This window comes from Rhinopithecus roxellana, chromosome 4, assembly GCF_007565055.1.
Source record: "Rhinopithecus roxellana isolate Shanxi Qingling chromosome 4, ASM756505v1, whole genome shotgun sequence".
NCBI classification, from domain to species: Eukaryota; Metazoa; Chordata; class Mammalia; order Primates; family Cercopithecidae; genus Rhinopithecus; species Rhinopithecus roxellana.
The window spans coordinates 60,491,692-60,515,805 of NC_044552.1; the positions used below are offsets into that span (position 1 = coordinate 60,491,692).

Here is a 24,114-nt window from a genome sequence, read left to right on the forward strand (position 1 = left end):
TTTAGTAGAGATGGGGTTTCACCATGTTGGCCAGGCTGGTCTTGAACTCCTGACCTTGTGATCAGCCCACGTTGGCCTCCCAAAATGCTGGGATTACAGGCATGAGCCAGTGTGCCTGGCCACAAACCTGTCTTTAAACACCATCCAGTGCTCCTCTAGCTGTTTGCTCTTGCATAAATTACTTACACTTCAGAAACTAATTTTTGTATCTGCAAAATGAGGACTGTATTCAACTTGGAAAGTGTTGTAAAGGTTAAATAAGTGACTTATAAAATACACCTGATTATAGTGTTTAGTAAATATTGTTTATCTTTCTCTTCTTGGAGTAACTTAGTAACCTAACAGGTTAGTAGATTATATCTTTTTTTTTTTTTTTTTTTTTTGAGATGGAGTCTCGCTCTGTCGCCGAGGCTGGAGTGCAGTGACACAATCTCAGCTTACTGCAAGCTCCGCCTCCCAGGTTCACGCCAATTTCCTGCCTCAGCCCCCGGAGTAGCTGGGACTACAGGCGCTCGCCACCACACCCGGCTAATTTTTTTTTTTTTTTTTTTTAACAACTGGTAATCAATTTATTAAAATAGTTGACTTAAGCATCTGCAATGGTGACTTCCACCTCAACTCCTGGCGCAATACTGATGGAAGTAATCTGCTTAACAATCTCAGAAGGACTGTGCAAGTCAATGAATCGCTTGTGGATTCTCATCTGGAAACGATCCCATGTCTTAGAACCTTCACCACAGGGAGTTTTTCTTGTAGTGATTCTCAAAGTCTTGGTAGACATTCGAACTGGTCCTTTCACTTTCAGGTTCTTTTCCTTCGCGCCTCTGATCAAGTCAGCACACACCTTTTCCAGGGATTTAACGTGGCGGCTCGTTAGGGTGATTCGAATTCGGTGAATTGCCACCTCCGGCTCCACGGGTGTTTTTCCGGTATCCTTAAAAGCCATGGCTGCTGCGCGGCTTCCTGACCGACTTGTTCCTCGGGGAGAGCGAACAGCGGTGAGTCAGGAGCAGGAGCGTGCGAACCAAAGATCCGCAAGTCCTACGACCGCGTCTTCCTCGAAAAGCCTAATTTTTTTTGTATTTTTTTTAGTAGAGATGGGGTTTTACCATGTTAGTCAGGATGGTTTCGATTTCCTGAACTCGTGATCCGCCCACCTTGGCCTTCTAAAGTGCTGGGATTACAAGCGTGAGCCACCGCCACCAGCCTATTTTATTTTTATTTATATATTTTTTTGAGGCCGCATCTCTGTCACTTAGGCTGGAGTGCAGTGGTATGATCATAGCTCATTGCAGCCTTGAACTCCTGGGCTTAAGCAGTCCTCCTGCCTTAAGACTATAAGTGCATGCCATCATGCCTGGTTAATTTCTAAGTTTTTTTGGTAGGGATGGGGTTTTGCTATGTTGCCCAGGCTGATCTCAAACTCCTGGCCTGAGGTTATCCTCGTGCTTCAGACTTCCCAAGTGCTGAGGTTACAGGTGTGAGCCATCGCACCTGGCCCAAATATGTCATTTTTAGATGAGGGAAACACATCATTTTGTCTTTGGCTAATATTGATTATAGAATCTAAATATCTAACAGTTGTTATTCTTTAATTATGGTAACTTTGTAAGTTGTGGAATAAACTCATTTTATAGTAACTAATCTATAAATTTTTGGTATCATAGAAAAAATTATCTATAATTTTCCTGATTATCTCTTATAATAACTAGCCTATTACATTGACTAGTGGCCTAATTCCATTCTCTTCTTGAACGCGTTTTTAAATACACCAAATAATGTATAAGTGTGCAGAGTTAAAAATATGTCCAAATGATAATGCATATATTGAAAATTACTGGGTATAAAGTCTTATATTTTGTAATTTATTTATTTGCTATTGCAAATGGCATAAAGACAGCTCATAAATCTGGAAAGTGAATCACATTAACGTGGGAAACTAGTTTAAAAGAGAAACTATAATTCAGATGTTACTAAAATAAGTTTTCAGATAAATAAGCCAAATCTGGGTGGTAAATTGGACAACTGAACATTTTTTAAGTGTTCTGCAAACACCTGAGATGGCTTTTTAAAGTTTTCCTAAAGTCAGCTTTTTTTTTTCTAGGGTAAATAATTGCTTGACTTGAAAGCCTTGGCAAAGGAAATAAGGCTCCTATCCCCAGTCTCCCTCAGTTTATGAGTTTTTTCACCCACAGATCTCGAGCAGGTTAAACTGGCTACACATTGGCTTCTTTTCACAAGATGTGACTAATTACTTTAAATTGCTCTGGTTTATTAAGTGAAATCCAAAGTCGCTTCTGTGCTCACCTGACATTTAGTTAATGAGCACAGTGCTACCTCCAGGAGATGAATGGAACTTTGATAAAGGAGTAGTTTAATTGGTGAAATAGCATATTTGGATTTCATCGGAGAAAGGGTAAAATAATCCATATATTTGAATGCAGTTTAAGGTAATTACATTGTAATTTTGGTTATTGCCAAAAGATGGTTTGTCATTTGAACTCAGAACTAGAGGTTAACTAATATATGCAATTGAAATATATCAGTAAATATTAATTGAGTACCTACTATATTCAAGCTTCTAGGGTTTTACAGGTACAAAGAAACATAGGACTTAATATCTATTATCAAGTTACATAAAGTATAGTAAACCCGTTACTTGGGAACGGTGTACATATGTATGATATCATCCTGGAGATTTCCAACCTATTTTGACTTTATATTTTAGTAATCAAGTTGTGGCTATTCTCTATGTGTAGGACATTGTGTTGGTGATCCCAAGAAGTATTAAGCATGATTTATTTCACTGTGAGTTTGTTTAGGGAAATAGGGCATTAACGTAAAAATAAATAAATCCAGGCGCAGTGGCTCACACCTGTAATCCCAGCAGTTTGGGAGGCCAAGGCAGGTGGATCACCTGAGGTCTAGAGTTCGAGATCAGCCTGGCCAACATGGTGAAATCTCATCTCTACTCAAAATACAAAAAATTAGCCAAGCGTGGTGGTGGACGCCTATAATCCAAGCTACCCAGGAGGTGGAGGTTGTGGTGAGGTGAGATTGCCCCACTACCCTTCAGCCTAGGCAACAGGAGTAAAACTCCATCTCAAAAATAAATAAATAAGTAAAAGGCAGCATATGATAAGGCCAAATATTAATAATTTTGTATTTGCATAACACTTTTAAAATGCTTTCCTATGTGCCTTCTATTAAAATCACTCATCTTGGTTCTGCTTTCTCCAGCTACACATCGACTTCCCCCTTTCCTGTCACTGTGGCTGAGATTGCATGAAAGTTTACTTTATGCTTCTGTCCCACCGCTTCACTGTTCCCCAGCCTCGGTCTGCCGTAAGGCAGTCACACTCCTGTACCCTTCTGAAGCTTTTCTCCCATCAACCAAATTTAATCACCCCTTTCATTTCTCCTACCACTGGATTCGCTGTCATGGCTGACACCAGAAACTATTCTCTCCCGCTCTGACTTCCCTAAAATCACTTTCTGCTGCTTCTCCTCCATCTCCTTCAGGAGGGATGGAAGGAATTACCTAGTGCAGTGTTCCTAGAGCCACAGTTATGCCTCTTGTAGCACAGAGGGGGTGAGATGACCTTTCCTGGTACACAGACCCACACAGAACTGCCTAGAGACGGCTTGAAGCACAAGGGGAAGGAGAGTGGGGGTGATGAAGCGAGAATTTTAGGAGAATAAGGATGGCGCAGGGAAAGGGTGGCGGTTTCTCTAACACCAGGCCTTCAGTGGCGGGTTTTGCATTTGTTCCAACACTGATCCCAGATTTCCTCCTCTCCGGTTGCTCTGAGAATCTATTTGCTGAGCATCCAGAGGTTCAGGGTTTGGGGAGAGCCCATGCTATACAAAGGCTTAATGCTGGGAGTTTGGGATTAAGTGGTTGGGGGAAGACCAGGGAGCTGTCACTTTGGGGTTCAATTCAGCAGCCACCAAAAATAGAAAAATGGAGTCAAGAGTGGCTTTGAAGTCAGACAGCCTTGGTTTTAAAATGGGATCTGCTGCTTCCTAGGCTGTGAAACCAGAAGAGATTTGCTCATGCCAGAAGCAGGGAGTCTTTTCTGCTCTTTCTCTCTTCTCCTAAATCTTCCCTCACACATCAGCCAGTCTAGTCAACTCTACCCTCAAGTCCACCCACTTCTCTATCTCTACCACTGCCATTCTCCTCCAGGTCACCATTGCTGCTTCTTTGTTTGTTTGTTTCTTGAGATGGAGTCTCACTCTGTCACCCAAGGCTGGAGTGCAGTGGTGAGATCTCAGCTCACTGCAACCTCCAGTCCCCGGGTTCAAGTGATTCTTCTGCCTCAGCCTCCTGAGTAGCAGGGATTACAGGCAGGCGCCACCACGCCCAGCTAATTTTTGTATTTTTAATAGAGACGGAGTTTCACCATGCTGGCCAGGATGGTCTCCACCTCTTGACCTCGTGATCCGCCCACCTAAGCCTCCCAAAGTGCTGGGATTACAGGCTTGAGCCACTGTGCCTGGCCACCATTGCTTCTTGCTGAGCCAACAGACAAGCCCTTGACTTTGTATCTTCTTTCCCTTTTCACACAGTATCCAGAAGGATATTTTTGAAATGAAATCAGATTATGTCATCTCTCTAATTAAAACCCTCCACATGTTTTTCGTTGCAAAGAATAAATTCCAAACTCCTCATCACAGTTACAAGGCCTTATGTGACTATAAAGCTCACCATGGCTCAGTAGATTTCAGCCATACATTCTTTGCTTCCTGGCCATGCCGGTCTTGTTTTTGTCCTAAGGGCTTTTCAGTAGCTGTTTCTTATGTCTGGAATGCCCCTTCCCAGTCTTCACAGGACTGATTGCTCCCCCAGATATCCCAGACAGGACTTCTTTGAGTGACCCCTGCTCCTCTTCATAGCTTATCCCTATTGGAAGTTACCGCCCTTCTTCTCTCTTCTGCCCCAACCGTCACGAGGACACAAACGATCTGACTGTGTCTATTCTGTTTCTCTTTGTTGTCTCAAAGCCTGGGATGGTGCCTGTGACCCAGTACACAGTCAACAAATATTTGCTTACTGTTGATCGAATGAGATCACTACATCTCTTTGAACACTAGTTTCCACTGAGAGAGAATTAAATAAGACTTCATCCATATATGATAAAGCTATGATAGATATGTTTATACATGTATTTCTGTCCTATGCATATATGTATCTCACATGTTTTAAATGGTAAGCTCAGGATCCTAGGAACAGATTCTGAAACTGACATTCATTCCATCAGCAATACTTATTGAAAAAACTTGTAGTTTTTTAAAAAAATAATTCATCTGAAGAATTTGCTGAAAACATTTCAAAATTACGAAGAGACCACTTGATAAAAGCTATTTTCTCAAACCAGATGGCAATTACTCAGGGCAAGAAAATTTTGGTAAATCACTTTTCTGGGTTTTACCAAATAACCAGACCCATTTGAAAGATGCAAGATTTCACTTTAGAATCCTATTGGGGAAAATAACATTTGTTGAACAAATGCCTACATAAACTAAATTAGGAATTAATTTTCAATACCCAGCCTTTCTTGAGAAGGACATTAAATAGCTTTTAGATATTCAGCTCATCTTTGACTTGAACTGAGAAACATTGAGCTAAATATTCATTTTGATTGATAAGAAAGAAAAAACCAGTTATTTTAATACTTTTTGCTGATTTTCAGGTGTGCACTTTTGCAAACCCATTAGATTTGTCATTACTCAAATATTATTTTATTATTTTAAATTAAGTAACATTATCTTGTTTTCATGGTATTCTATTTCATAGTAATTTTCTGTTTACAACAGCGATGTAGTAATTATGGTGGTGATATAGTATCATTAAAAATATACTTAAGACTGGGTGCAGTGGTTCACTCCTATAATCTCAGCACTTTTGGAGGCCACAGCTGGTGGATCACTTGAGGTCAGGAATTCGAGACCAGCCTGACCAACATGGAGAAGCCCCGTCTCTACTAAAAATAAAAGTTAGTGCGGGCGTGGTGGTATACACCTGTAATCCCAGCTACTCAAGAGGCTGAGGCAGGAGAATCACTTGAACCCAGGAGGTAGAGGTTGCAGTGAGCCAACATTCGTGCCATTGCACTCCAGCCTGGGTAGCAAGAGTGAAACTCTGTCTCCAAAAAAAAAAAAAAGTATTTAAATTAAAAAGCAATTTTTATTTAAAGAAAGTTATTGAATAAATGGTAAAATTGGTATACAGATATGACAAAATCATGAGAGTAGTACGTGACCACTGAAGTTTGAGAGACAGAGGCCTAAAGTATGTTTTCATCTGTGGTAAAGAACAAGTTTTGTTTTTTAAACTTTCAATCTGTTGCAGGATGCCACTTTTATAAAACACAATGAAATTAATTAGAAGAAAAATAAAAATATTAAACATATTAAAAGGGTCAGCTTACATTTTAATTTATTAGATTCAATATTCAAAAAGTAATTCTGTCAAATTGTTCTAAAAGTTTTAAATACTTACTGTCAATTTTGCAATTGACCTCCCTGCATTCCAGTTAACAGTCAGTCTGCAGATCGGCAGTTGGTCCACAAACCAGACTTTGAGTAACATCGACTTAGAGAAAGCCTAGAGGAAGGGCAGTAGTTACAGCGTGCTAAAGAGAAAGGGTGATTGCAAAGGCTCCTTTTTCAAATTCTCACTTGAGTAGTCACTCCTAACTCCTATTCATACTCTCCTCCCCATTCCTACTACCTGCGGTCAGGTCCACCCCCCACCCTTTTTTTTTTTCCAAGGCAGAGTCTTCCTCTGTCACCTAGGCTGTAGTGCAGTGGCGTGATGTCTGCTCACTGCAACAACCTCTGCCTGCCAGATTCAAGCGATTCTCCTGCCACAGCCTCCTGGGTAGCTGGGATTACAGGTGCGCTACCACCCCACCCAGCTAATTTTTGTATTTTTAGTAGATACAGTGTTTAATCATGTTGGGCAGGCTGGTCTCAAACTCCTGACCTCAAGTGATCCACCCACCTCGACCTCTCAAAGTGCTAGGATTACAAGCATAAGCCACCGTGCCTGGCCAGGTCCACCATTATTGAGTATAAATGTATTATTATTATTATTATTATTTTCTATAAGTGTTCTTTCGCTAGGTGCCGTGGCTCACACCTGTAATCCCAGCACTTTGGGAGGCAGAGGTGGGCGGATCACGAGGTCAGGAGTTCCAGATCAGCCTGGCCGATATGGTGAAACTCTGTCTCTACTAAAAATACAAAATTTACCCAGGCATGGTGACGCGTCCCTGTAATCCCAGCTACTTGGGAGGCTGAGGCAGGAAAATTGCTTGAACCTGGGAGGCAGAGGTTGCAATGAGCCAAGATCACGGCACTGCATTCCAGCCTGGTGACATAGGGAGACTCTGTCTCAATTAATTAATTAATTAATTTAATTAAAGTGTTCTTTCTCACCAAGTTGTTAAAGAAATGAGGCCCATAAAGGTTTACAAAGAAATTATCAAATGACTGTTTGTCCTGTATATAGTTCAAAATCTCTTTGAAGATGGATCTGTAAAAGTTTTACGTTTGAATTTAGTACCAGGAAAATATTCCTTTGTTAAAATCAATATATTTGTAGCCAGGCGTGGTGTCATATGCATGTAGTCCCAGCTACTAGGGAGGTGGAAGTGAGGGGATTGCTTGAACCCAGGAAACAGAGGTTGCAGTGAGCCCAGATTGCGCCACTGCACTCCGGCCTGGGCAACAGAGGGAGATCTTGTCTCAAAAAAAAAAAAAAAAAAAGGGAAAGGAAAAACTGTATGTTTTCTTTTATTCCTTTGATCAAAAAATGACTGTTATACAACACATCCTGTCATATATCTCATGGTTTGTTTGCATGGAAAATCAGGTATAGGTTTAATGTACAATCACAGAAATTAGGTGTTTGATGTGTTGATGTGTTTATATTGCTCTTCTTTTCCATAGGTTTTTAGTTTCCTATTGTATGAGTGCACAAACTGAGAAAAGGAGTAGCCACTGGAAAATCAAGGATATAATTACTTTTAAAATATTTTACTTCAATCTAGGTAACCGAGGCGATCTCTTTCTTCCCTTTTATTTTCTTTTTTAAGATGTAGTTTTGCTCCTGTTGCCTAGGCTGGAGTACAATGGCCAAATCTTGGCTCACTGCAAACTCTGCCTCCCAGTTTCAAGTGATTCTTCTGCCTCAGCCTCCCAAGTAGCTGGTGTTACAGGAGCCTGCCACCACACCTGGCTACTTTTTGTATTTTTAGTAGAGACCGTTTCACCACGTTGGCCAGGCTGGTCTTGAACTCCTGACATTAGGTGATCTTGGCCTTGGCCTCTCAAAGTCCTGGGATTATAGGCATGAGCCAATGCCCGCGGCCTGTTGCTTAGATTTTAAGAAAGAGAATTAATAGACAATGAACCTAAAATAAGCCATTATTATTCTTATATTTACATATTTCTGATGTCTTCTATAATAAAACTTTTGAGTAGATAAAAGTTACAGAGCTAGAGATGTGAGTGCTATTTTTAAAAAAATTGTATCGGCCGGGCGCGGTGGCTCAAGCCTGTAATCCCAGCACTTTGGGAGGCCGAGACGGGCGGATCACGAGGTCAGGAGATCAAGACCATCCTGGCTAACACGTTGAAACCCCGTCTCTACTAAAAAAACTACAAAAAACTAGCCGGGCGAGGTAGCGGCGCCTGTAGTCCCAGCTACCCGGGAGGCTGAGGCAGGAGAATGGCGTGAACCCGGGAGGCGGAGCTTGCAGTGAGCTGAGATCCGGCCACAGCACTCCAGCCCGGGTGACAGAGCAAGACTCCGTCTCAAAAAAAAAAAAAAAAAAAAAAAATTGTATCTATATCATTGGCATGGAATTAACTTGTTCTCTGAGATTGAAACAGTTAACTCGTGATGGGCTCATGATGCAGCTAGTTCTGCATGTATTTTCTGGTTATTGTTAGTAGACTGTTGGAAGTGGACCTAGATTTGCTCAGGATATGAAGTAGGCATGATTCATCTAGTGATTTTGTAAGGGTTGTCTGCCCTAATTCCGGGAGAGTTGCTGTTGTTTGCCTGCCCCATTAAAGAGGAAGGCAGACATGAAGTGGATTGTATGACACCATGATTACTGGTCTTAGATATGGAGTTGAAACTACAGTGTCAACTCAAGGTCATCCAAGCACCAGTGGCGGGAAATGGGATTTGGAAATACCAGGAAGCAAAGTCCTTGCCTAAAGTTAGTTTAAACCTGTCTTTTTCTAGGTACATGCCTTTTGGGGGGATTTTGTTGTGTTTTCTGAATTTGCCACACATTCTTGTGGGAAGCCCAATATTGTCTTTAAGGTTTTTTTTTTTGTTTTTTTAAGATTGAATCTTGCTCTTGTCACCCAGCCTGGAGTGCAAAGGTGTGATCTCGGCTCACTGCTCTGCCCCTTGGGTTCAGGCAATTCTCTTACCTCAGCCTCCTGAGTAGCTGGGATTATGGTACCCACCACCATGCCTGGCTAATTTTTGTATGTTTAGTAGAGACAGAGGTTCGCCAGGCTGCTCTCAAACTCCTGACCTCAGGTGATCCGCCCACCTCGGACTCCCAAAGTGCTGGGATTACAGGCGTGAGCCACTGTGCCCGGCCCTTACTTTTTAAATGTTTCCTGGCTGCTGAAGAAGAGTTACCATTCCAGGCCTATCTTTAAGATGGCCAGGAGTAAGCAGTAAACTGAAGGTGAAGTAGGGTGTCAGGAAGATCGGTGCTGTAAGGTGATACATTCAGTGATAAAGTGTCAAAAACTAGGGACAAATCATGGTTTTGGTGACAATGATTAATTTATTGCAATTTGAATTGATATTTGGATTTGTCATCCATCGTGAACATTGATTTAGAAATCAACATTGAGATTATCATTCATGGCTGGGTGCTGTGACTCATGCCTGTAATCTCAGCACTTTGGGAAGCCGAGTGGGAGGATCACTTCAGCCCAGGAGTTGGAGACCAGCCTGGGCAACATAGCAAAACCTTGTCTCTACTGAAAATACAAAAGTTAGCCAGGTGTGATGATGCACCCTTGTAGTCCGCTACCTGGGAGACTGAGCTGGGGGGATCACCTGAGCCAAGGAGGGTGAGGCTGCAGTGAGCTGTGATGGCACCATTGCACTCTAGCTCGGGCAACAGAGCAGGACCCTATCTAAAAAACAAACAAACAAACAAAAAACAACAACAAAAAACCCAAACAAACAAATAAACATTCTGTAGTAGTGATTGGGGTCTGGGAGTTCTTTAAGGTGCTACTCAGTTGACCTAATGCAGAAGAGATAAGAGAAAAAACAAATTCCTGAAATACTAATACTTACACTAAAACAAAGTATTGGCTGCTTGATCACATTTAAAAAAAAAAAAAAAATGGACAGGCACGGTGGCTCACGCCTGTAATCCCAGCACTTTGGGAGGCCAAGGCGGGTGGATCACAAGGTCAAGAGATTGAGACCATCCTGGCCAACATGGTGAAACCCCGTCTCTACTAAAAATACAAAAATTAGCCGCGTGTGGTGGTAGGTGCCTGTAATCCCAGCTACTTGGGAAGCTGAGGCAGAGAGTCGCTTGAACCCAAGAGGCGGAGGTTGCAGTGAGCCAAGATTGCACCACTGCACTCCAGCCTGGGTACTGAGCGAGATTCCCTCTCAAAAAAAAAAAAAAAAAAAAAAAAGAAACAAAGAAAGAAAAGAAAACTAAAGACCAGGCGTGGTGGCTCATGCCTGTAATCACAGCACTTTGGGAGGTCAAGGCAGGCGGATCACAAGGTAAGAAGTTAGAAATAAGCCTGACCAACATGGTGAAATTCCATCTCTACTAAAAATACAAAAAATTAGCTGGGCATGGTAGCAGGCACCTGTAATTCCAGCTACTTGGGAGGCTGAGGCAGAAGAATCACTTGAACTCAGAGGCAGAGGTTGTAGTGAGCTGAGATCATGCCACTGCACTCCAGCCTGGGCAACAGAGTGAGACTCCGTCTCAAAAAAATAAATAAATAAATAAATAAAATAAGAAAACTAATGCATTTAAGACGTTTATATAAAAGTTACTTTAAGGTATTATACGTGAATCCTTGCCTCATGGATTGTCCATTTTTATTAGAAAGAGCCTTAGTACAGAAACTGTGACTCAATTAGTGCTTCACCTGTCATAGGATGAAAGAGATAACATCTATTAACTTCCTTTAATGGAAGAAAACCTTCTCCCACTACATTAGGAATGTTCTGAAATAGAGCTGCAACAGCATACCAGAAAGTCTTGGTCAATAGACTAAACATTCCGTTTTATAATTTTAAAAAATATGACAAAGAGCAGTGGGCTTTTGGTATAGTAATACTGTTCATTGAAAAAAAAAAGTGTAAATTTGGCAAGGCAGTTAAGCAAAATATGAACAGAAGAGTGCATGCTAGTTAGTAAGTGAGCAGATTTCACAAATAATAGGAACACATCTCATGGGAACTAGACTATTTCCCAGATTTTGGCAATAATCTAAAAAGTGATACCTTTAAACATTTTCTTTAACTCACCCTACTTATATTGCCTAAGTCGACTTAAGCTAATGCTTCTACTATTATAATTTCATTTTAGAGAATTATGTGATTTGGATGCTAAAAATAGCAACAAAATAGTAATAGTTCCTTCTGACCATAATGAGAATTGTTCATAATTTATATTAATATCCTTAAGTTATTCTATGTTCCAAGATAAAGATATATTCCTTTCAAGCTAAATGGTTACTGTGGCAGTCACTTTTTAAGATAGTTAATTTCTATCTTGAGATTACTTTGACTGTGCAGGTATTCTAGTGTAAAATATTTAGTCACTGGGAAATTAGAAGTCCCAGAATAAATTGTTTTCTTCTTTCATATCCCATATTCTCTGGACAGTTTCCCACTCAGATGAAATATTTCAAAAGCATTAGAGAAAATAAGAGCTTTCTCTATTTTTATTTTATTTTATATATATATGTATATATACATATATATATATATATATTTTTTTTTTTTTGAGACAGAGTCTCTCTTCATCACCCAGGCTGGAGTGCAATGGTGCAATCTCTGCTCACCACAACCTCCGTCTCCCGAGATCAAGCAATTTTTCTCCCTCAGCCTCCCATGTAGCTGGGACTACAGGTGCACACCACCACGCCTGAATAATTTTGTGTTTTTCGTAGAGACGGGTTTCACCATGTCGGGCCAGGCTGTTCTTGAACTCCTGACCTCGTGATTTACCTGCCTCGGCCTCCCAAAGTGCTGGGATTACAGGTGTGAGTCACCGCGCCTGGGCTATTTATTTATTTTTTATACAGAGTCTGCTCTGTCGTCCAGGCTAGAGTGCAGTGACATGATCCTGACTTACTGCAGCCTCAATCTCCCAGGCTCAAGTGATCTTCCCACCTCAGCCTCCTGAGTAGCTGGGACTACAGGTACATACCACCATGCCCAGCTAATTTTTGTATTTTTTTGTATGGATGGGGTTTTACCATGTTGCTCAGACTGGTCTCAAACTCCTGGGCTCAAGTGATCCACCCGCCTAGGCCTCCAAAGTGTTGGCATGAGCCACTGCACCTGGCCCAGGTAATATTTTTAAACACATTTTGAAACTTTGTCTTTTCATGGTGTGGATGAAGCCTAGCAACAGAGGAGAGGAGATAAGCAATTGACCTCACAATCAGTAGGAATCAGACTGCATAAGCTTTTCATATTCACTTTGCAAGTATCTAGTGTTTTTCTAGACACTTTGGTTGCTACATCACCATGGCTTTCTAGACTCTTAATATCTCCATACATTTTTTTTTTTTTTTTGAGACGGTGTCTTGCTCTGTTACCTAGGCCGGAGTGCAGTGGCGCAACCTTGGTTCACTGCAACCTCCGCCTCCCAGGTTCAAGTGATTCTTCTGCCTCAGCCTCCCAAGTAGCTGGAACTACAGGCACGCGCCACCATGCCAGGCTAATTTTTTTTGTATTTTTAGTAGAGACAAGTTTTGACCATATTGGCCAGGCTGGTCTCAAACTCCTGACCTCCTGATCTGCCCGCCTCGGCCTCCCAAAGTGCTGGGATTACTGGCGTGAACCACCATGCCTGGCAATATCTCCATTAATTTACTTGAAATGCTATTCCATATCTTTTGCTATGATAATGTGCCAAATTTTGTGACTTATCGGAGCACTTAGGTTATCATGGTCACCTCTAGCTCTGAGCTCTTCTCCTTTTTTTTTGTTGAGTTATTTTAGGATTGAGACTGTCCATTTTTATATTTTTCCCACCACTGCATCATGTTGAGCAAGATAGGAAGTGCATTCTTCTTTTTTTTTTTTTGTAAGCTCCACCGAAAAGATCACTCCCAGAAGTTACCATGTGTAGAAGTCTTTACTAAAGATTTTGGTGACAGCAGAGAGACTTATTCATGGAAGTACAAATATCTTTAAATGGAATGTTAAGAACACCTGACCCCAAGATCCTTTCACATATTCTAAATCCGGGCTTTGGCCTCAAGCAATAGAACCGGTCTTCTCCACTCCCTTCAGTCTCATCTTCTCAGGCACAAATGCTCTTTCTTTCCAGCAAAGAGCTTTTGAACTACCTTTTTCTCATTGTGTTGGCCTGAGCCCTAACTTCCCTACTAGTAACTTAGCAAGAGAATTTCCTAAACAAAGACAGTTCCTTCTGTAAAACCACTCATCCTCCTATATTAACAGTAGTGGATGCCAAGATGACATTCCATGCCCCCTGATTTATTTTTCTTTCTTCATTGTTCAGTGCAGAACTTCCAGTACAATGTTGAAAAGAAACGTGAAATCAGTATCTTGTCTTTTTTCTGACAATCAAGAAGTGTCCAGTATTTCACCATTATGTGTGATATTAGCTACAGTTTTCGTGGGTTTTTGGTTTAAAACTTGTATTAAGGAAGGACCAATTCATTCCTAATTTGCTAAATTGTTTTTATCATGCATGGGTCTAAATTTTATTTTATTTATTTATTTATTTATTTATTTATTTATTTTTTGAGACAGAGTCTCGCTTAGTCACTAGGCTGGAGTCAGTGGCATGATCTCGGCTCACTGCAACCTCCTCCTCCCAGGTTCAAGTGATTCTCCTGCCTCAGCCTCCTGAATAGCTGGGTATACAGGCATGCGCCACCATGCCCAGCTAATTTTTGTATTTTTAGTAGAGACGGGGTTTCACTATGTTGGCCAGGATGGTCTCGATCTCTTGACCTTGTGATCTGCCCACCTCAAGTGTAGAATTTTAGTAAATGTTTTTCTGAAATCACTAGGAAGATCTGATTGTCATTCTCCTTTACCTGCTGTTTTGTTAAATAACTGTAATCATTTTTTTTAATGGTACAGGTATCCTTAGGGTATACCATACCTCTGCATGACTTCCTACTTTTTAAAATATGGTGATAAATTAAGTTTTCCATATTTCACAGGGTTTTTGGATCTATGTTCATGTATGAGATCTATGTTTAATCTCATATGTAAATGAGATTAAACTACAATTTTTCTTGTTTACATTGTCCTTTATCAACTTTGGTATTAGAGCTGTTTGTCTTTTCCTTTTTTCTTTCTTTTCTTTTCTTTTCTTTCTTTCTCTCTCTCTCTCTCTCTCTTTCTTTTTTTTGAGACAGTCTCGCTCTGTTGCCCAGGCTGGAGTACAGTGGCGTGATCTTGGCTTACTGCAAGCTCCGCCTCCTGGGTTCACACCATTCTCCTGCCTCAGCCTCCCGAGTAGCTGGGACTACAGGCGCCCACCACCATGCCCGGCTAATTTTGTTTTTGTATTTTTAGTAGAGACGAGGTTTCACCATGTTAGCCAGGATGGTCTTGATCTCCTGACCTCATGATCTGCCTGCCTCAGCCTCCCAAAGTGCTGGGATTACAGGCGTGAGCCACCGTGCCCGGCCTCCTGTTTTCTTTTCTTTTCTTTTTTGAGACAGAGTCTCGCTTTGTCACCCAGACTGAGTGCAGTGGTGCAATCTTGGCTCACTGCAATGTCCACCTCCCAGGTTCAAGTAATTCTCCTCCCTCAGCCTCCCGAGTAGCTGGGACTACAGGCGCCTGGCCCTGTGCCCGCTAATTTTTGTATTTTTAGCAGAGATGAGGTTTCACCATATTGGCCAGGCTCCTCTCGAACTCCTGACCTTGTGATCCGCCTGCCTCGGCCTCCCGAAGTGCTGGGATTACAGGCATGAGCCACCACGCCCCTGCCATCTTTTCCTTTTTTCTTAGACAGGGTTTTGCCTTGTTGTTCAGGTTGGTGTGTGACAGTGGGATCATAGCTAACTCCAGCCTTGAACTTCTGGCCTCAAGCAATCCTCCTGCCTCAGTTTCCCAAGTAGCTGGGATTACCAGCATGAGCCACTGAGCCTGGTCTTTTTTTTTTTAATTGGTAAAAACTCACTATAAAGTTGGCTTTGATGCCTTTTGGGTAGATTTATGTTTACTGATTACATTTCCTTCCTTCCTTCCTTCCTTCCCTCCTTTCTTTCCTTCTCTTCTCTTCTGTTCTCTTCTCTCTCTTTCTCTCTTTCTTCTCTCTTTCTTTCTTTTTCTTTTTTGAGATGGAGTCTTGCTCTGTTGCCCAAGCTGGAGTGCGGTGTCAGCATCTCAGTTCACTGGCACCTCCGCCTCCCGAGTTCAAGCGATTCTCCTGCCTCAGCCTCTGGAGTAGCTGGGATTACAGGCATGCACCAACACGCCCGGCTAATTTTTGTATTGTTAGTAGAGACAGGGTTTCACCATATCTCTCACTTTAAGTCAAAAGCTAGAAATGATTGAGTTTAGTGAGGAAGGCACGTTAAAAACCAAGATGGTCTAAAAATCAGGACTCTTGTGTCAAATAGCCAAGTTGGGAATGCAAAGGAAAGGGTCTGGAAGGAAATTAAAAATGCTACTCTAGTGAACACATGAATGACAAGAAAGCCAAACAGCTTTATTGCTGATATGGAGAAGGTTGCAGTGGTCTGGATAGTAGATCAAACCAGCCACAATATCTCCTTAAGCCAAAACCTAAACTAGAGCACAGCTGTAACTTTCTTCAAGTCTGTGATGGCCCAGAGAGGTGAGGAAGCTGCAGAAGAAAGCTTGAAGCTAGCAGAGATTGGTTCATGAGGTTTAAGGAAGGAAGCCATCTCCGTAACACAGAGTGCACAGTGAAGCAGCAAGTACTAATGGAGAAGCTGCAGCAAGTTATCAAAAATCTAGCTAAGATCAGTGATGAAAGTGGCTACACTAAACAACAGATTTTCAACATAGATCTAACAGTCTTCTATTGGAAAAAGATGCCATGTAGAACTTTCCTAACTAGAGAAGAGAAGCCAATGCCTGACTTCAAAGGACAGACTTACTTTTTTGTTAGAGGCTAATGTAGCTGGTGCATTTAAGTTGAACCTCATTATCATTTACCATTCTAAGAATCCTGGGGTCCTTAAGAATTATGCTAAACCTACTCTGCCCTGTGCTCTATAAATGGTATAATGAAGCCTGGATGACAGCACATTTGTTTACAGCATGATTTACTGAACATTTTAAGTCCACTGTTGAGAACTACTACTCAGAAAAAAAGATTCCTTTCAAAATATCACTGCTCACTGGCAACACACCTTGTCACTCAAGAGCTCTGATGGTGATGTACAAGGAGATTAATATTGTTTTCATACCTGCTAATACAATATCAATTCTGCAGCCTATGGATCAAGGAGTAATTTTGACTTTCAAGTCTTACTATTTAAGAAATGCATTTCATAACGCTATAGCTGCCATAGATAGTGATTCCTCTTACAGATCTGGGCAAAGTAAATTGAAAACCTTCTGGAAAAGATTTACCATTCTAGATGCCATTAAGGATATTTGCAATTCATAGGAGAAGCTTAAAATATCAACACGAAGGCCAGGCGCGGTGGTAGCTCACACCTGTAATCCCAGCACTTTGGGATGCCGAGGTGGGTGGATCATGAGGTCAGGAGATCGAGACCATCCTGGCTAACACGGTGAAACCCCATCTCTACTAAAAATACAAAAAAATTAGCCGGGCGCGGTGGTGGGCTACTCAGGAGGCTGAGGCAGGAGAATGGCATGAACCCCAGAGGCGGAGCTTGCAGTGAGCCGAGATGGTGCCACTGCACTCCAGCCTGGGCAACAGCAAGCCTCCGTCTCAAAAAAAAGAAAAAAAAATCAACATGAATAGGAGTTTGGAAGAAGTTGATTCCAGCCTTCTAGGATGGCTTTGAGGGGTTAAGAGTTCAGTGGAGGGGCCAGGCATGGTGACTCATGCCTGTATTCCCAGCACTTTGCGAGGCAGAGGTGGGCGGATCACAAGGTCAGGAGACCAGCCTGGCCAACGTGATGAAATCCTGTCTCTACAAAAACAAAAATTAGCTGGATGTAGGGGCGGGCACCTGTAATCGCAGCTACTCGGGAGGCTGAGGCAGGAGAACCGTTTGAACCCGGGAGGCGGAGATTGCAGTGAGCCAAGATTGCGCCATTGCACTCCAGCCTGGGCAACAGAGTGAGGCTCCCTCTCAAAAAGAAAAGAAAAGAAAAAAAAAAAAAAGGTTTCAATGGAGGAACTTACTACAGATGGGATAGAACTAGCAAGAGAACTAGATTTAGAACTGAAGTCTGAAGATGTGTCTTAATTGCTGCAATCTCATGATTAAACGTGAATGAATGAGGACTTGCTTGTGGATGAGCAAAGAAAGTGGTTGCTTGAAAGGGAATCTACTCCTGGTGCAGATGCCGTGAACATTGTTGAAATGACAAAACAAACTATTTAGAGTAGTACACAAACTGAGTTGATAAACAGCTGTGGGGTTGGAGAGGATTGACGCAAATTTTGAAAGAAGTTCTAATGTGAGTAAAATGTTCACATGCTACAGAGAAATCTTCGTGAAAGGACGGGCCAATCAATGTGGCAAACTTTATTGTTTTTTTTTTTAGGCTGGAGTGCAGTGGTGTGATCTCGACTCACTACAACCTCCACCTCCTGGGTTCAAGCAATACTCTGCCTCAGCCTCCTGAGTAGAGACGGGGTTTCGCCCTGTTGATCAGGCTGGTCTTGAACTCCTGACCTCGTGATCCACCTGCCTCGGCCTCCCAAAGTGCTGGGATTACAGGCATGAGCCACCTCGCCTGGCCTATTGTCTTATTTTAAGAAATTGCCATAGCCACCTCGACCTTCAGCAATCACTACGCTGATCAGTGAGCAGCCATCCACATGGAGGTCACACCCTCCACCAGCAAAAAGAATATGACTTTCCGAAGACTCAGATGATCATTAGCAGTTTGTAGCAAAAAAAAATTTTTAATTAAGGTATGTACATTTCTTTTAGGCGTAATGCAATTGCACACTTAATAGTTATAATGTAAACATAGCGTTTATATGCGTTGGGAAACTAAAAAACTGGGACTCACTTTATTGCTGTATTTGCTTTATTGTGGTGGTCTGGAACTAAACCTGTAATTTCTCTGAGGTATGCCAGTATTTTCTCATGATTAAACATGATACATATAGATACATATAAACTCCTGCCTTTCCTCTTTTTTCCAGCATCAGTGTTGTCAGAGTCTTTCTAGGTTGCTTGTCTCTGTAATGTCTTTGTTTTCTGTTTCGTTAATTTCTTTTTTCCCCATGTAAGTAACCAGTTGTTCCTGCATCGTTTGTTGTAAAAACTTTTCTTTCCCTGTTCAATAGTTTTGATACCTCAGTTGAAAATCAAATGACTGTGTGTGAGTCTTTTTCTGGGTTTGTGATTCTCTTTCATTGATCTGGTTATGTGTGTTTACATTCATGCTGCACTGTTTTGATTACCATAGCTTTAGAGTAAGTTTTGGTATCAGGTAGTGTAAGCCCTACCCTTATATTTAACATTCATATTTTACTAACAGTCTGAAATTCAACTTTAAATCACCTCTGTCCTCCTCCTCCTGAACTATACAAAGCCTGTTAGAAAGTTTTAATTTCAATCTTGTCTCTCAATATTTGGTGTTATGTAGTTTCCCCTTGTTTTTTTACCCCCAAGTAATTTTTATTATTGCTTTTGGTTTTATTGTCAATGCTTATTTACATTTCTTAAGGCAGAGCAATTGCTTTGTTTACTCTTGTTAGGCAAGCATCTTTTTTTGTTGCTAAAAACTGGTGAATGGAGGTCGGGCTTGGTGGCTTACACCTGTAATCCCAGCACTTTGGCAGGCCCAGGCGGGTGGATCACCTGAGGTCAGACCAGCTCGACCAACACGGTGAACCCCCCCGCCCCCCCCTTCTCTACTAAAAACGCAAAAATTAGCTGGGTGTGGTGGTGCAAGTCTGTAATTCCAGCTACTCAGGAGGCTGTGGTAGGAGAATTGCTTGAACCCCAGAGGTGGAGGTTGCAGGGAGCCAAGATCATGCCACTACAATCCAGCCTGGGACACAAGACTGAAACTCTGTCTCAAAAAGAAAAAAAAAAAAAATTGGTGAATGTAGGTGTTTTATATCTTCGTTAGTTTGAAATGTCTTTCTGTTGCCCTCATTCCTAGATGAGAGTTAAACTAGGTTTAGGGTTCTGTTAGTTTCCCTGAGCACTTTGATTATGTTATCATATCATCTTTTTGTCTATATTGTTGTTAATGAGAAGTTTGTTGTTCTTATTATCACTGTTTTTGTGTATGCGTGTTATTTCTATTATTCCCTCTGGTCATGTCAATAATTTTCTTTTGTTTTTTCAGTTTCACTGTGTTGTGTCTGGACTTATTTTTATTTATCTTGAAGACTTAATTATTTTGTCTGTTGATTCATGTCTTTCATCAAGACTAAATTCTCAGGGATTTATAACTATATACTCATATTTATTTATATAAATGTGGAATCATAAAATTATATATAAAATACATGTATAAATAAATAAATGGGCCGAGTGTGGTGGCTCACGCCTGTAATCCCAGCACTTTGGGAGGCCGAGGCAGGTGGATCATGAGGTCAGGAGTTCGACACCAGCCTGGCCAAGATGGTGAAACCATGTCTGTACTAAAAATACAAAAATTAGCCTGGCAGGGTGGCGGGCGCTTGTAATCCCAGCTACTCAAGAGGCTGAGGCAGAAAATTGCCTGAACCCAGGAAGCAGAGGTTGCAGTGAGCCAAGATCACACCACTGCCCTCCAGCCTGGGAGACAGACCAAGACTCTGTCCAAAAAAAAAAATAAATAAAATAATAATAATAATAAATGTACTCTTTATTTGTATAAACTGCTTCTTCCCTATTTTCCTTCTGAAAAATTATACAATGTATGATTGTCCTTCTCACTCTAGCCTTTAAATCTTTTCATATTTCTTCCAATTATTTTTTTTTTTTTTAGATGCAGTTTTGCTATTTCGCCCGGTTTGGAGTGTGGTTGCGCGATCTTGGCTCACTGCAACCTCCACCTTCCAGTTTCTTTCTTTCTTTTTTTTTTTTCACCTTCCAGTTTCAAGTGATTCTCCTGACTCAGCCTCCCGAGTAGCTGGGATTACAGGCGCCCACCACCACACCCAGCTAATTTTTATATTTTTAGTAGAGACGGGGTTTCGCCATGTTGGCCAGGGATGTTCTCAATCTCCTGAGCTCGTGATCCGCCCACCTCGGCCTCTGAAAGTGCTGGGATTGCAGGCGTGAGCCACCGCACTCGGCCTCTCTTCCATATGTTTTAATCCTTATCTCTCTGTTTCATTCTGGGATATTTCCTTTGATATTTCTTCTAGTTTATAATTACTATCGTTAGCTGTGGTCTACTCTGCTCCTTAACTGAATGTAGTGTCAGTGGCCCACACATTTCCCTGGGACGTTTCAGTGTTTTCTGGCTGACTTGCAGCTGCCAGTATTCCACCTTTTCTTTTTTTTTCCCTGGAACAGCAAGCCATCAGTGTTGGGAAATAAATACCCTTTCTACCAGCTCTCTAACAATGATTCTCGGGAATTATCCCCTACCCCTTTGGGGATAATTCTCAGGCCTATGTTTTGCACCACATCGTGATGGTTTCCCTGTCATTGAGTTTAGTGGACTTCTGTGGAAACTGACTTAACAGCGTACCCTTTCAGGGCTGCCTTCCCGTCCTGTAATACTTTTCTACTTGCCTATAGTTCCATGCACTTTGCTAATAAACTGCTAGCTCTTTCATTCTTGTCTGAGAGTCTGCTTCAGGGAGAACTCAAACTAAGGTACCCATCCATTATTTTTTATTTTTAAAAGTTCAATATGGTTATTTTTCCAATCTATTGTTTTCCATACTCTTATATTTGCCCTTTATGGTTTTAGTTCTTTTTTAATCATTTTATTTTAGACATGCTGAATTTATAGCCTCTTTTAGACAGCTCGTGTACAGCAAGAATGGTACTGTATGTGGGAGTCCACTTTGCCTGGTTTGTGAGCATCTGTAGAGTGTTGGTAATTGCTTATGCCAGGTCCCAGAGTTTTCATAGATTTGGCACACATATCATGTTAATTTCTCTCCTTGGAATTCCTGCCTTCAACCTTACCACTGAAGGTGCCCAGGTTCTTGGCCTCTTAAAGAATTGGACACAACACACAAGTGCCAACGGTGGCTCACGCCTGTAATCTCAGCACTTTGGGAGTCCGAGGCAGGCGGATCACCTGAGGTCGGGAGTCCGAGACCAGCCTGACCAATATGGAGAAACCCTGTCTCTACTAAAAATACAAAAGTAGCCGGGCGTGGTGGCGCATGCCTGTAATCCCAGCTACTCGGGGGGCTGAGGCAGGAGAATTGCTTGAACCCAGGAGGCGGAGGTTGCGGTGAGCCTAGATCGCGCCATTGCGCTCCAGCCTGGGCAAGAAGAGCGAAACTCCGTCTCAAAAACAAAACAAAACAGAAAAAAAAAAAAAAAAAAAGCACAAGCAAAGCAAGGAAAGAATGAAACAACAAAAGCAGAGATTTGTTGAAAATGAAAGTACATTCCACAGGGTGGGAGTTGACCCCAGCATAGGGCCTCAAGAGCTGCATTGCAGAATTGTCTGGGGCTTAAATACTCTCTAGGTATTTCCCATTGGTTACTTGGTGTACACCCTATATAAATGAAGTAGCGGCCTGCAATCAGGCTCATTGGTTGCTGCCCACAACCAGAAGTTGAAGTTACAAGGGCTACACCCAATGCAAACATCTGATTGATTGTGGAAAGTAACCAATCAGAGGCCAAAGTGAAGTTAAAAGTTACACATCTATGCAAAGGAAGACTTGGCCAGCGATCAGAGGCTGAAGTGAAGTTACAAATTTACACTCCTGTGCAAACATCTGATTGGTTGCAGAAAGTGGGGTGGGGGGTGTTGCAGAGGGAGTAGCTTCCAGCCCTTTTGTTACTTAGATGTAGAAAGCTGGCGTTTTCCTTTTGATTTAGTTCTAGGAAGTCGGAATTGGCCTTGGGTTCCCTGCCTTCAGACCCTATTCTCCTACATGTATGGTGCAGTCTTAACATTCTGGTTTCTTTGTGAGAGGTTTATAGATTGGTGAAAAAAAATCTCTGCTGTGTCTCTTAGTGAGCGGGTATTTTTATGGCTCCTCTTTCACAGTACAGGCAGCTGTAGGCAGGGATCTCAGTTGTAGGTATAGTATTGCATGGCAAATATTATATCTCCTGTCCTAGCATAGAAAAGTCCCATGAGCTAGGACCCTGATCCGTGTCTGCTGCTCCTTTGAGTCTCTGTGTCCTTAATTTTTAGTAGAAATGGGGTTTCACCATGTTAACCAGGATGGTCTCGATTTCCTGACCTCGTGATCCGCCCGCCTCGGCCTCCCAAAGTGTTGGGATTACAGGTGTGAGCCACTGCGCTCGGCCTGCTAATTGTTTTTAATTTTTTGTAGAGATGGGTTTTCACCATGTTGCCCAGGCTGGTCTCAAACTAGTGATCCACTCACCTCAGCCTCCTAAAGTGCTGGGATTGCAGGCATGAACCACTGCACCCGGTCTCCAATACTAAATGCTAGTAAGTAGTATTTTTCCTTATACTGGGGTGTATGTCAAGCATGAGTTATAGAGGCTAACCAGGAGTGGTATGTTATTGGAGTATCTCTGCTCACTTATGAATTTTCTGAGTTCTAACTAACCCACCATCTATTCCTTTTAGTTATAATCAAGAGCCATTTCACAGAAAAGAAAAATATTGAATAGTACACTCTTCTTTCAAATGATTTTAGTGATCTCAGTACAGAAATGAAAAATAGATGAGAATTCAGGTGAGGTATATCTAGATTTGAATTCTAGTTTTGTCCCTCACTCTTCCATGAACTTGAGCAAGTTACTTCACTTTTACAGGAAGTGGGCATGACAGATAATGCCTACCTTTCTGGGGCTAATGTATGCATTAAATGAAATTGCTAATATTGAGACAGCATAATTATCTGGCCCGTGATAAGCCCATAATAAATACTTTTCTTCCCTCATTTTACAACATATTTTCTAGTTTCCCCGTGCATTTAAATTGTTTTATAAAATTTGTCCAAAATGAAGGTTTTATTCTGAATTTGTTTCAACCAAATGTTTAATAAGGACCTTTCATCTATCGGCACAGGTTATACACGAGTAAATAATACAGATTCTCAAGGAGCTCATAGACTGTGCCTGAAATTGATTTATGTCTCTATTTAATGTATTAACCTTCATAAATGAACTTGTGTTTCAAGTGAGTTTGTATTGATTTACCCATACTGCTTCCCTTTGTCCTCCATGTGACCCAGGTCACAAGGGCTTCAGAGTGGACAGGGCCTAAGTCAAAAGCAGTCTCACGATGGAAAGAGCAAGGCCAAATCCGTGAGATTAGTGTATTAGCAGGGCATACTCATTGGCCAAGCTAAGCTTTGAATTTAGATGCTGTATTCTCACTTATGCCCAAACATCAAAGCAGGCACTGAATTTTTTTTTTTTTTTTGAGACAGAGTCTCACTCTGTTCCCTAGGCTGGAGTGCAGTGGCGCGATCTTGGCCCACTGCAAGCTCCGCCTCCCGGGTTCACGCCATTCTCCTGCCTCAGCCTCCCAAGTAGCTGGAACTACAGGCGCCTGCCACAGCGCCCGGCTAATTTTTTGTATTTTTAGTAGAGACGGGGTTTCACTGTGGTCTC

General features: G+C 41.7%; 1 pseudogene across 1 annotated transcript; it reads right to left on the minus strand.

The window, feature by feature from the left end:
- Positions 1-540: 540 nt before the first annotated feature.
- Positions 541-1,067, minus strand: LOC104654797 (annotated as a pseudogene). Its single transcript, XR_746896.2, has one exon. The product of XR_746896.2 is annotated as a 40S ribosomal protein S20 pseudogene (transcript).
- Positions 1,068-24,114: the final 23,047 nt, after the last annotated feature.